We start from the raw sequence: 13,059 nt of genomic DNA, 5'->3' as shown, positions 1-13,059 counted from the left end.
AAGTTGATGCTGGTCTATAAAGCTCTGAATGGTTTAGGACCAAAATACATCAGTGACCTCCTGACCCAGTATGAACCTTCCAGATCCCTCAAGTCATCTGGATCCGGTTTCTTATCAGTTCCCATAGTCAGAACCAGACACGAAGAAGCTGCATTCAGCTTTTATGCTCCATATATCTGGAACAAACTCCCAGAAAGCCTCAGATCAGCTGAAACACTCAGTTTTTTTTTTTAAAATCCAGGTTTAAGACTCACCTATTCTCAGCTGCACTTGAATAAAGCACCAAATCCACACTGTTTTACTTTTAAGCTTAACTTTTCAAAACTTACATTTTAACTACTGATTTTATCTACTGTTCCTTTCTCTGTTTTCCATTTTAAATCATGCTTTTTATTTGTTTTTTTAATGTCTCTGTAAAGCACTTTGAATCACCTTGTTGTTGAATTGTGCTATATAAATAAACTTGCCTTGCCTTGATCATTGAGATTCTCTTACTAATATGTTTGTCTTTATCTGGAACTAATGTTACTGTATATCTTGCTATAATTCTTACAATCTTTGTTTTTATGAATTCAACAACAAACTCATCTAATACGAGGAAGAGTTGAACAACCAAAACCTTAGTTTTTGCCTTATTTGAGATATTATGACACCATCATGTTGCCTAGCAACCAACTATAAATGAGCTATATACAGTGGGGCAAAAAAGTATTTAGTCAGCCACCGATTGTGCAAGTTCCCCCACTTAAAATGATGACAGAGGTCAGTAATTTGCACCAGAGGTACACTTCAACTGTGAGAGACAGAATGTGAAAAAAAAAATCCATGAATTCACATGGTAGGATTTGTAAAGAATTTATTCGTAAATCAGGGTGGAAAATAAGTATTTGGTCACCTCAAACAAGGAAAATCTCTGGCTCCCACAGACCTGTAACGTCTTCTGTAAGAAGCTTTTCTGTCCCCCACTCGTTACCTGTATGAATGGCACCTGTTTGAACTCATCATATGTATAAAAGACACCTGTCCACAGCCTCAAACAGTCAGACTCCAAACTCCGCCATGGCCAAGACCAAAGAGCTTTCGAAGGACACCAGGAAAAGTATTGTAGACCTGCACCAGACTGGGAAGAGTGAATCTACAATAGGCAAGCAGCTTGGTGTGAAAAAATCAACTGTGGGAGCAATCATCAGAAAATGGAAGACATACAAGACCACTGATAATCTCCCTCGATCTGGGGCTCCACGCAAGATCTCATCCCGTGGGGTCAAAATGATCATGAGAACGGTGAGCAAAGATCCCAGAACCACACGGGGGGACCTGGTGAATGACGTGCAGAGAGCTGGGACCAAAGTAACAAAGGTCACCATCAGTAACACACTACAACGGCAGGGAATCAAATCCCGCAGTGCCAGACGTGTTCCGCTGCTGAAGCCAGTGCATGTCCAGGCCCGTCTGAAGTTTGCCAGAGAGCACATGGATGATACAGCAGAGGATTGGGAGAATGTCATGTGGTCAGATGAAACCAAAGTAGAACTTTTTGGTATAAACTCAACTCGTCGTGTTTGGAGGAAGAAGAATACTGAGTTGCATCCCAAGAACACCATACCTACTGTGAAGCATGGGGGTGGAAACATCATGCTATGGGGCTGTTTTTCTGCCAAGGGGACAGGACGACTGATCCGTGTTAAGGACAGAATGAATGGGGCCATGTATCGTGAGATTTTGAGCCAAAACCTCCTTCCATCAGTGAGAACTTTGAAGATGAAACGAGGCTGGGTCTTCCAACATGACAATGATCCAAAACACACCGCCTGGGCAACAAAGGAGTGGCTCCGTAAGAAGCATTTGAAAGTCCTGGAGTGGCCTAGCCAGTCTCCAGACCTCAACCCCATAGAAAATCTGTGGCGGGAGTTGGAAGTCCGTGTTGCTCGGCGACAGCCCCAAAACATCACTGCTCTCGAGAAGATCTGCATGGAGGAATGGGCCAAAATACCAGCTACTGTGTGTGCAAACCTGGTAAAGACCTATAGTAAATGTTTGACCTCTGTTATTGCCAACAAAGGTTATGTTACAAAGTATTGAGTTGTATTTTTGTTATTGACCAAATACTTATTTTCCACCCTGATTTACGAATAAATTCTTTACAAATCCTACCATGTGGATTCATGGATTTTTCTTTCACATTCTGTCTCTCACAGTTGAAGTGTACCTCTGGTGCGAATTACTGACCTCTGTCATCATTTTAAGTGGGGGAACTTGCACAATCGGTGGCTGACTAAATACTTTTTTGCCTCACTGTATATCCCATTATATGGGCTTAAATGACTAGCTTATAACATTAAGAAAGCAGTATATAATTTCAGTTTCATGACAATGATTTAAATATTTTCAGCAAGCTTGCTGTTTTATAAAAGATATGTTCATGTTTCTAAATTGTGTGAAAAAAAATTAGTTTAATTTTAGATTGGACATCTACGTCAAGGTACATAAAAAAATATTATTCATTTTCACTTTTTAAGATCCTTAAACATCCTTACTTTTAGAATGGTAAGTAGTTCTCTTTGAAATTAGTCTCAGCTGTATCGTTATCTCTTGATTGTCTTGGTTAACTGAGGCCTAAACAAACCAGATCTTTGATGTCTCTGCCTGCAAGGCTACCGCACTGTAATGAAACTGTATTGCATTGTCTCAGCACTAAATGTTTGGCATGACGGAACACAGAAGTAATTTCTGCGGCTTGCCGGCTTCCGCTGGTTTCAAAGCGGCTGTTGCCTTTTTCTCTCATGAGAGACTTGCAAGCACTCCCTCACAGAGCCAAACAGCTTTCAGGCTTTCATCAATTATTTAGCACCTGTTGCCTTCAGGGAAGTCCTGATAAATTATGGTGATGAATGCAATCAGAATATGGGAAATATACAGTTATAAACCTATATTAATATAACACTTTTAATATCTCTTGATCAGGAAATGAAAATCAGAGTGATTTAAATGCTGGTATAAATTCTGAATTTTCTGCACACCTTCTTGTCCACACTGTAGGAAACAAGCAAAATCACAAAAACACTTTACTAGTTAAGAAACCTTTGAAAGGATTACAAAAGTCGCTCTGTTTATACTGCGTAAATACCCATGTGATGTGGAAATGTTTCGCCTGTTCTCCCTGAAGTCTGAAATGACTTTTTTTATTATGAATAAACATGAATGTTTTAAGACTGATAACTTGTTTAACACACAGCCAAACATTATATTTTTCTCTCTCTCATTGAAATTTACGAGGACTAAAAGATTACTCTTCAGCAAACTACAGAAAGTGTATTGGAACATTAAATAATCCTTAGAACAGAGGATATTCCTTTGAGTGTATCCACACACAGTGTATCAGATACAGTATGTATGTGTTTACAACATAGTACTCATCCTAAATGGTCAAAATCGGTCTTATAAAAGAACTACTATGAGGGTCGTGTGTGTCATACTTATTGCACTCGTTATAGCAATATGTGAGTTTCAAACTCACTCATTTACTTAATCTCTATTCTTTAATATTGGCAGGCAGGTTTTTCTAAAAAAAAAAAAAAAAAAAAAAGAAAGAAAAGAAAAGAAGAGCCAAGAAGTGGCAAGAAAGGCAGCAAGACACCAATGTAATGACAAAGAAGCAAAACATCCTCATACTTAAATGGCAGGTTGATAGCTTGAATGGCTTCTATAACTACATGTGAACTTTATTGTCTTTTCATAATTGCAATCCCATGTGAAAACATTGGTTTTAGGTGTAAGCAGCCCCTTTCACATATTAAAATTTAAACTTCTCCCCCTTTCAATAAATTCCTCCCCCATTTTTATTGTTACTCCCACGGTCGCAAGAGGTTGCCTAAATAATCAACTTTCCAATTAACCTTAAAAAATCAGCAGTTATTGTCTATCTTAATGTGAGGTCAGGCTGTGCAAAACTAGAAACAATCATAAAAAAATGAATTGTGCCTTCGGGTCTGAAAAGTACCTTCAATCTGCATTTATTAGTGGTGTGTAGAATGTGGAGTCTCTGCTCCTCCTATCACCTCCACCTCCCTTCTTCCACTTTGGGATTGCTGTGCATAGCTGTGGTTGACTTGCAGTTTGCTATATAGTGTAGTCTCTTTTGGTTCTCAGTCATTGCTTGCCATTTGTGGCTATGAGGAAGGCCAAAAACCAAACTCAGTCCCTCAAAACAACAGTCCACAAACCAGAGGGTGACATCATGGTAGCTGCTATGTCCACTTTTTTCATACAAGAGTCTTTAGACATGGGGGCGTGCTGGTGTGCATAGATATAATGGGGCCACAAAGCCAAGTGTGAGCCCAGTGGTAATTTAACAATTCTCAGCAGGTTGTGTTCAGGGAAGAGCTAAGATGGGGCAGTGAGTTGCTACTTGTGTGTGTGTGTGTGAGTGAGTGTTTGTCTGTTAGGTCTATCCTTTTGTGTGTGTTTGGCAGTGTTTCATTTCATAGTGAGAGTTCTGCTGACCTTGGCATACTCAAGACTACATCCCAGTGGTGTCTCACCCCTCTCTTCTCCTTCTCTTTCTCCTCGCCCTCTCATTCTTCCTCCGCACAAATCCCCTCGCAGGACCGTGCCTTTCTCCTTCCCTTTGTGAAAAAGAGAAAAAAAATAGCTAGCAGTTCCAGAAAAAGATGCCAGCATCTGTCTCACTTTAACTTGAATAATTTGAAAAAAGGGTGTGATTAAAACCGAGAAAATGTTTGAGTGTGAAGAATACAACAACAGACAGCCAAGAAAAAATCATTTGGAAGTCTATGTCTTTAAAATAAATATATAATTAGTGTGGCTCTTTGACTTTTCCTGTCATCTCCATTTTTGCTGGCTCATACCTTTCAGAGTAAACCAGGCTCGAGATCTCATTAATTCTAAACATTGCTGTCAGAGAGGAAGAAATGCAGTGAATGGCAGATTGAGGTTTCTCTGTGCTTGTTATACTTCTCTTCACGTCAAATGCAATTCCATCAAATATATTTGATATTCAAGTTAAAAATATTGATGTGTTAGCATTTAGAAATTAAAACCATAAAGCTGCATTTTAACATTACTTTCTTTTTTGGTTTTGTGTTTTACTGATCAAAATGTCAAAATTCCACAGTGAGAATGGCGTGTTTTTTTAAAGTATTAAAATGACAGGGAGATGTATTTGATGCTGCAACACACAGACATTTCTTGTGTTTAAAGTTCTTGGTTGACAGAAGTAGAAGTCAACCAGTGCTGCTTATGGGAAAACAACTTTCATAGCAATTCAACTGAAATGACAAAAATGGTTGTTTGTGTTGTTTGTAAACTGTCTCGCAGTGGAGGTACATTTGTATACTGAATGTATACAAAATATCAGCAGAACACAGGTTTTTTATGAAGCCTGTAACATAGTGGTTGGTGGAGCTAGGCAAAAAGGATGCTCTTTTTACTTGTGGAATATGTCATTTAACTGGTCTTTTTAAGTAACCCAGTAGTGAAAAATCAAAGTATTTTATCACACTGATTGAAAACCCTGTCTTATATTACAGTGATGCAGAACTGCTCATGAATACTAATTATTGCACGTCAATTATACCTTGTATAAATATTTGCTCCAAATCTAAGCAGTTGGTAAATCTTTATTGTTTCATGGAATAGACTGTTTAGAATGATCTCATTTAATTCTAATTCAACAGTGTGGATTCTGCTGCACAATGTAATATTAAAGTTTTACAAATTGAAATGAGTAGTTCAGAAATACTGAGCTTCTATCTCAGTGTATACAAGGCTTTAACTTCACTGTGATTTTTTTTTAATGAATTAACTACTAATCTCACATTTTGCAAAGTTGTTTAATGCATTTCCGTTTATGTTATCTTCCCCTTAACATGCACAGAAATAACCCAGTGACTTGTATAAAGTCAAAGATCTTTTTGTACCTCGCATCTTTGTGTTAGGGATTCAGTGTTTGCTCTTATTAAATGTGACATTGAGTACAGTGAGTGGATGACACAAGCTTCTTGCATGCTGACATTTCAAATGTTTCTGATGTGTCTGTCCTGTGTAATAACATAAGTCATTTATATTGCGTGTCCTTACAGAAGTCTTTCCTTTTTATGTTTCAGACTGAATCTGTGTAGGCACCTTTCCACTATCCTGCCAGCAAGCAGAAATGTTCTTTGCCTCTGTTCCAGTATGGTAAGTTAATCTTTTGTGTCTCTGCTAGCATGAATAAATGTGTTCCACAGGGGAAAATAGCAGGGCTTCATGCATGACTTGTTATGGATTTGGGTAACCAGGTGTTGGCTATGAATATTCTTATGAATACTCTTAGTGTTATGAATAGACACAGGTCAAAGATTTCCAGACTTACCTGCTTAAAAGAAAATTAAAACAAGAATAACTTTAATTTTGTGAAACTGGTGTGCAAAACAAAGCTCTGAAAACTGACTCTTTGGTATTCTCATATTGCTTGTTCATGTTTTTCTTTTGTTAATAAGAGAACCAATTTTGACAGTAAGAAACCTGTGACAAAATGGAACACATACATACACACAAAGTCACCCGCAGGTGCACTGATAGCGGTTGAATCCGTGGGTGGCTTTTTAAAATAGGCCAGCAGAACACACTGTTATTTCACAGTAATCTGTCAGTAATCTGCTGACAGTCAGAGCAAATCTTGAAAAACAACATTGACTTATACATTTCTCAGCACTGTAAAATGTTGCAATGAAGAACTAATGAGCGTCTGAAAATCTTTTTTTTTTAAAGACATGCTTTAATGCATCAATGTAAAGCATGTCAGCATTTTCTGCTATTTTCAGTTATTCTTTATTAAAATAGTGCGATTGTGGTGAAAAAATAAATAAATAAAAAGGTGCTTGTGGCTTGGGTTAAACAAGGGCTGATCACCGTGACTGAAACCCGAGGGCAAAAATACAGAACCACGAAGTCATTCTCTCCTACCAATCCCTGTCATTGTGCTAAGCATGATAATTCCATGCTCAAAGGTCCATGCCAACTATTGTGCCAATCTGGCAGTACCAAATTATACTGGCAACGTTAGGGGGGAGAACACAGTGCGGTGGAACGGAAAGCAATAAAGCATGATGTTGCCAATTACACCAGAATCTCTTGGTAATTATATGTTTTGCTTAAACAACACATGTGGTAACCACTTTGATATTGTTTTGATATTGGATTTTAATTGCCAATGCAACTAATCAAACATGAAGTGGAGATGTTGCTTGAGGTTTGTGGGGATCTAGTAAAACTGTGATAGCTCTGGGGAGATTGACAAAATGGAACAAGTCATTGCTGTTTCTAGCCTGCAGCTACTGGCAGTGTGATGACAGTAAAAATGATCTATACCAACTGAAGCTTTTCAGACTGCTTGCCAGGCTTCAAATAAATATGACTGTATAACATAGAATGAAGGCGCAAATCATATTGTGTCTTCTTACTTTAAAAGAAAATCACATTTGGAATATTTGTTTTGCTGCTACTTTGTTGGATATTATCAAAGGAAATGCCAAAAGAGTGATGCCATCTTTGTTTATTTGTTTGTTCTTTTGTTCAGTAGCAGATATGACAAACAAATCCAATACAAAAAAGAAAATTGAAGTTTACTAAAGTTAAAGTTCTACTTGATTTGATTGATTATGAAGAAACACTTTTTCATTTGTTTGTGAATGGGTGAAGAGAAACTATTCAGCCATAGCTGGTGTGTATTCTCATAGCTTCCATTATTATTTTACAGGGATGTGACGTTTATCAAGCCAGTGACTTTATCGAAGGAAATTTAAAGTGCCAGCTCAAACAATATGTCAGTGGCTAAGGTAAATTAATAGTACTGCATTCTAACTTCTGTGCTTTTCAGCAGTGTATGTATATCGCAAACAAAAGGCTATTTAGTTAAAATCCCATTTGAAATTGACAGGAAATCTAAACAGTTTTTCCTGCATAAATAGTTTGGACAAAGAGGTGTCAATTTAATAATCTATGTTATGTATATACACTTAAAACATGTTTTCCCTGCAGGGTTACTTTACTAGTCAAAAGGCAACTTTATTAAGTAAGTTCACGATTTAATGTGTTCCCTAGTTAGTGGACTGGATTCCTTGTCCAACCGTATTTTTCTAAGCATTGCATTAATACTTTACTTTTCTGTGATTGGAAATGAATGCCTAGGAACGATCATTACTAAGACACATTTGTAAAGTTTTCTTTAGAGAAGAAAATTTAAAAAACAGAATTGTTATATGTTATTAGTGTTTCCTGGACTGAACAATCTTTCAAGTAGAAGCAATATGCAAAATGTGGTGAAGTTCAAATAAATTCAAGAAACTATGAATTTATATGAAACTGACTTCAAAGCTGAGAGCCGGAAGCCCTGGAGTTAAAAGGTTCTTTTCCTAATTGGCAATTCTGCTCTTTGAGTTTCTTCTGCTGAACACCTGCACTGCATTGTTTCATAAGCGACTAGAATACACTGATGTCAAACAGCATTTGAAAAATATAGTGTTCCGGTTGGTATGTTTGTACAACGAAAATAATACTTATAAACTGTCTGAACTAATGAATAAAAATACTTCAAAAATACTTTCTTTCGAAAGATCAAAGTCAGGATTATGTATGGCTGTGACTTATTTTATGCACAGTCTCACAGGCCCACAAAAATGAAAATGAAAAGAATTACGCTGCATTTGAGATGTTTTGATAAACCTAAAATCTTGGACCTTGCCCTTGAGGTCAACACTAACATTAAATGTGTTTAATGCCACCTGCTGCATACCCGCTCATGCAAACCTAACTTTCTCTCTCAAAACATCATCATCACTTTCCAACTTTATTGCCACCAGGGGCCCAGTAGTAGCAAGGGAGCATAGGTTGCCACATCAGAGCCTCTTACAGAGAACAGACAGTCAGCAGCACCATACTGTTGAGTGAGGAGGTGGCCGAGCATGAAAGGATGCATCAGATGTTATGTAGATCAACAAATAAACCTGAATAGGGTGAGTAGGGTGAGGCTTTATATTTCCACCTGGCTTCATCTATTGGAAATAAGGACAAATATGTGACATATGAGATAGAAACATAGTGAGAAGGCATGTGTAAAACAAAAACGGGGCAGTTAAATATACAATACATATTAATATTTAAATTCCCATTTAAAAAGTAGTGAAATACTTTTTTTAAAATGCACTCCTCTTGTGCATAATCAGTCACCTGATAACAGTGTTTCCCAAAACAGATTTAACACACAAGTGTAGTTTGTTGGTTGGAACCACTGACTATTGGGCAATTGTTCTCAGCTCTGACTTAGAAGTGAATGTGCAAGAGAAGTGATTATCGACCGTATCGATCTGACACAGTGAAATTTACGACTCATGCTTGCTGTTGTGTTATCTCAGATGTTAGTCTCCATGCTGGTGCTGCAGTGTCTCCGTATGTCTCTCCACTGACAGTGGAGCTGAACTATGTTGCCTGCTGGAATAGACATGAATGTGTAGATAGCAAATAAAGCATAAATTTGAGCTCATGTGATAACTGAGTGCAGCCCCATGATGACAATATACGGACGTCGTGACAACATGATCAATCACGGACGAGAGTTGCAGCGGACATCAAGATTATGCATTGTTGGAACGTCTGAAATCACCCTCAGAGGCACATTTCAGCTCTGTGTCTGTTAAAACTGTATCAATCATCTGAACCCCCCCCCCAAAAAAAAAACCCCATCTATTCATCAGATTGAGGCAGACTAGGTCAACGTTTGCATCCTAGCGTCTTCATATTGCATCAATTTAAGTTGGAACTAGAAACTGATAGATTGTGGGCCATTTGTCACAAGTAATTTGTGATACTTTTATCTCTGACTCTTTTATTGCCAAGTCCCTCCTCTGTCATTCTTATGCCAGTCGATTTGAATTCCCAGTACACTTGTCTTTTTCTGTTGCCAAGGCAATAGGAATGGGGGCTGTTGACGGCAGTGGTCGAATACTGACATTTGATTGGCAGTGCAATGTTCCAGGAAAGAGACACGGAAGTTATCTGAATATTAAACATAAGGATTAATCCTCCTCATGTACTCCTGAATATCTTCAGCTGTGAATAGGAGCCAGAAAAGGTGTTTAAACGTTATGATGCAAGTTTGACTTAATTGAAGCGCATAGTTGAGAATCTATCAACAAAAACTAATGGACTGTTGGGGGCAAATTAAATAGAGTCTGTGACACACAATTGGCTAAATCAAAAGTGTACTCAAAGGTTTTATACTGTCTATATAGTGAGGGAAAAAAACAGTGTAATGTGAAATAATTGAATTTGTGGTTATTCTAGTTGATATTCAGTTTAAATATATTATCATTTTACATATATTTTATATTATCATTTTTAAGAACAATTTCACAAATATTGTAGTGTTCATAATTGCACAAATAACATATAGTTGATCAAACAGGAGTAGGAAAACTGCCTTACTTTGCTACCTTTTGACTGGACCTCTCGTGCAGGTTGATCTTTTAACAAGAAAGAAAGCACTTCACTCAATGATTTCTGCTACACTAAGCAGCAACGCCTTAAATAAGATGTAAGGGCATCTCGGTCAGGCGTCTAACTTCTCAGTCTTTGAAGCCATTGCTCTGTGTCTCATTTCCTGAAGTATTGATGTCTTTAAGTGAGCTTCCCAAGTGCCTGGAGGAAGTGGATGCTATATAGATTGCTTTGAGGAGATTGGGACACAGCTGACTGCTGTAGTTTAACAGTAGGTCCATGGTCGTTCTTTCGTGAAGCACTGGAATAAAAGATTTTTGGTGGCAAGGATACGAGGTTATTTGAATAAAACTGGACTCAAAAAATAAGTAAATTAAAAAAAGCTTGGACGAAACGCAATATGGTTTAATCCCCACAACTAAAGATTTCTTGGGATTTGATTGAGCATGCATCAAGACAATATAGTTTAATACTACGCATTCATAAAACAAAAATGTTTATAGAATTGTGTACAAAACTGTCACTGATGATACAAGGTCATCTTAAAGAAGATGTATACATAAAAAGTTGATTTTATACTCAAGGTGCTTTTTCAAACAGATAGCAAAAAATGAACAGGAATATTGGATAGCTGCAGGTACATCATAAAGAAACATTAAAACCTGGAAACAAAGGACCAATCAATACTGCTCTAGAACATGCCCATGCAGGGAATTGCACAGAGAGCCTGTGTGGATAGTTTTAAAGAGTCACTACAACAAGGAATAAATTGTGTGATGCTGGGCCCTTCTTAAAGGATGGAGTGAAGATTCTACCTCTCTTTTCAAAATAGCAGTTTTTTTGTTCTTTGATGTGACTGGTATTTATATTGAATATTACTCCAAAATGGGTCCAGTATACTAAACCCATTTTTGAGCAGTACTCAAGATTCCAGCTATAGGTTTAGATCAAAACAAAATTGGTACAGTGCACACTATACATTAACTTAATATTGGCCCAGAGTACAGCATGCAGCCTGTTAAATCTATTTAAATTAGCGCCATGTTTAGGCGTGTTTTAAAGATGCCTTTATTTTGTATGCTCCACAAATAAGGTGATATAATTAGGATTTTCAAAATGAACTGAACCTCAATGCTTTTTTGTTTCTTTTATCATTTGTAAATGTGTTTTCTATTTATTCCCCTTAGATTGGTTGGATTTTCTCGTTGTAGTTTATTAATTATTTTTGGAGGATTAATTTAACGGGCATAGATATAAGCTAGAGAATGGAGTAAAATCCAAACAACCCGTAAGGAGAAGAAAATGAAACGTATGAATGATTATTCACATTTCTATGTATTGTATTACCATTTGGTATTGCTATTATTGGCTCAGAACGGCGATCCTTGGAAACAAACTGTGGTTGATATTTCATAGAAAATAGTATAAACAATACCAATCTTATCAGATATGTATAAAACAAAAAATAGTGTTTATTGGAACGCAACATTCACATTTTTTTTTCTCTTTTCCATATGGGAACTACATTCAACTGTCAGAATCTAAGGGCAACATAATGGTCTTACCCAACTGGATAAGGACTGACGTGATTACAGAAGAGACTAGAAAATAAGTGCTTGGATAAAGAAGCTGGGTGAGTGCTCCAGAGAGTGTAGGCAGCTGGAGTGCAGTAATTAGTCACCGAAGCTCTTTCTGGTTAAGGGGCAGCTGACCAATGGCCTTGCTTGCTTAGAAGAACGGCAGAGGGTTCTTCCCACTCTCAAATATGACTGTGATTAACATAAGCAATTACCTGCAGAAATCGCACCCCCTAGCTTCTTTTAGACAAAGAAAAATGAATTGCCTGCAAGGCGTAGAGAGTTTCAACCATTGTTTTCTTTTTCTTAATAGCTTCCCAATGTATCATCACCTTACCTCTTCCATAGTTCCTTTATATGCTCTTTTTAATTAATCATGGCAATTAATGGTTGTTTTTGTGAAATGAGAACCATTGACTCAAACAATCCTGAACCATGTTTTTTTCTTCTTTCTTTTTTTTTTTTAACTGTTTCACTAGGACACGCGATCAGAGACAAAGCCATTTGCGGATGCAAGCAGTGCACTAAGTACAGCAGGAAGCCTGTATTACTTGCATAAATAAAAACAAGACAACAATGCTTCCAGGTGATATGCAAAATCATTAAGAGCAGTATTTCTTAAAAATAGTCTCTACAATAAATAATCTTTACACCTATCAGAGCTTTGTGAGGGAATAATAATGATCTCTTCCCTTGTTTCCTGTCACTTTGGTTGAGATAATGAGGCAACTCCTTGATTCTGTCAAAATTTGTTTATGTTCACCTCCTCAGAATTGGAAAAGTTTGAGTAAGGGGTGTAACGTGCACATTAATGAGCATGTTGTGAGGATAACTAATGAGAACTATTTCTAGGATATAATGACACTCAAACTATTATTCATGCTACACTGGTTTTTAATCACCCATTTGTTCAGTTTTACACCTACATCAGCCTATGTATTTATACATGACTGTGAATTTTTGTGTTCTGTGTAAAACATATTTGCAC

At 37.2% G+C, this 13,059-nt stretch overlaps 1 protein-coding gene across 3 annotated transcripts in view; it reads left to right on the top strand.

Moving 5' to 3' along the window:
• The window catches only part of lingo2 (leucine rich repeat and Ig domain containing 2), a 194,604-nt gene that overhangs the window by 33,877 nt on the left and 147,668 nt on the right, over positions 1-13,059 (top strand). For all 3 annotated transcript variants that reach the window (XR_005693004.1, XM_040010433.1, XM_040010432.1), the window contains exon 2: positions 6,126-6,198. The gene's annotated coding sequence lies outside the window, so the exon portion shown is untranslated. The remainder of the gene's footprint in view (positions 1-6,125; positions 6,199-13,059) is intronic.

Source organism: Simochromis diagramma, unplaced genomic scaffold, assembly GCF_900408965.1.
Source record: "Simochromis diagramma unplaced genomic scaffold, fSimDia1.1 OVJJ01000585.1, whole genome shotgun sequence".
NCBI lineage: Eukaryota > Metazoa > Chordata > Actinopteri > Cichliformes > Cichlidae > Simochromis > Simochromis diagramma.
Note: the sequence above shows the minus strand (reverse complement) of the source record. Positions and strands in the feature narration are given on the sequence as shown.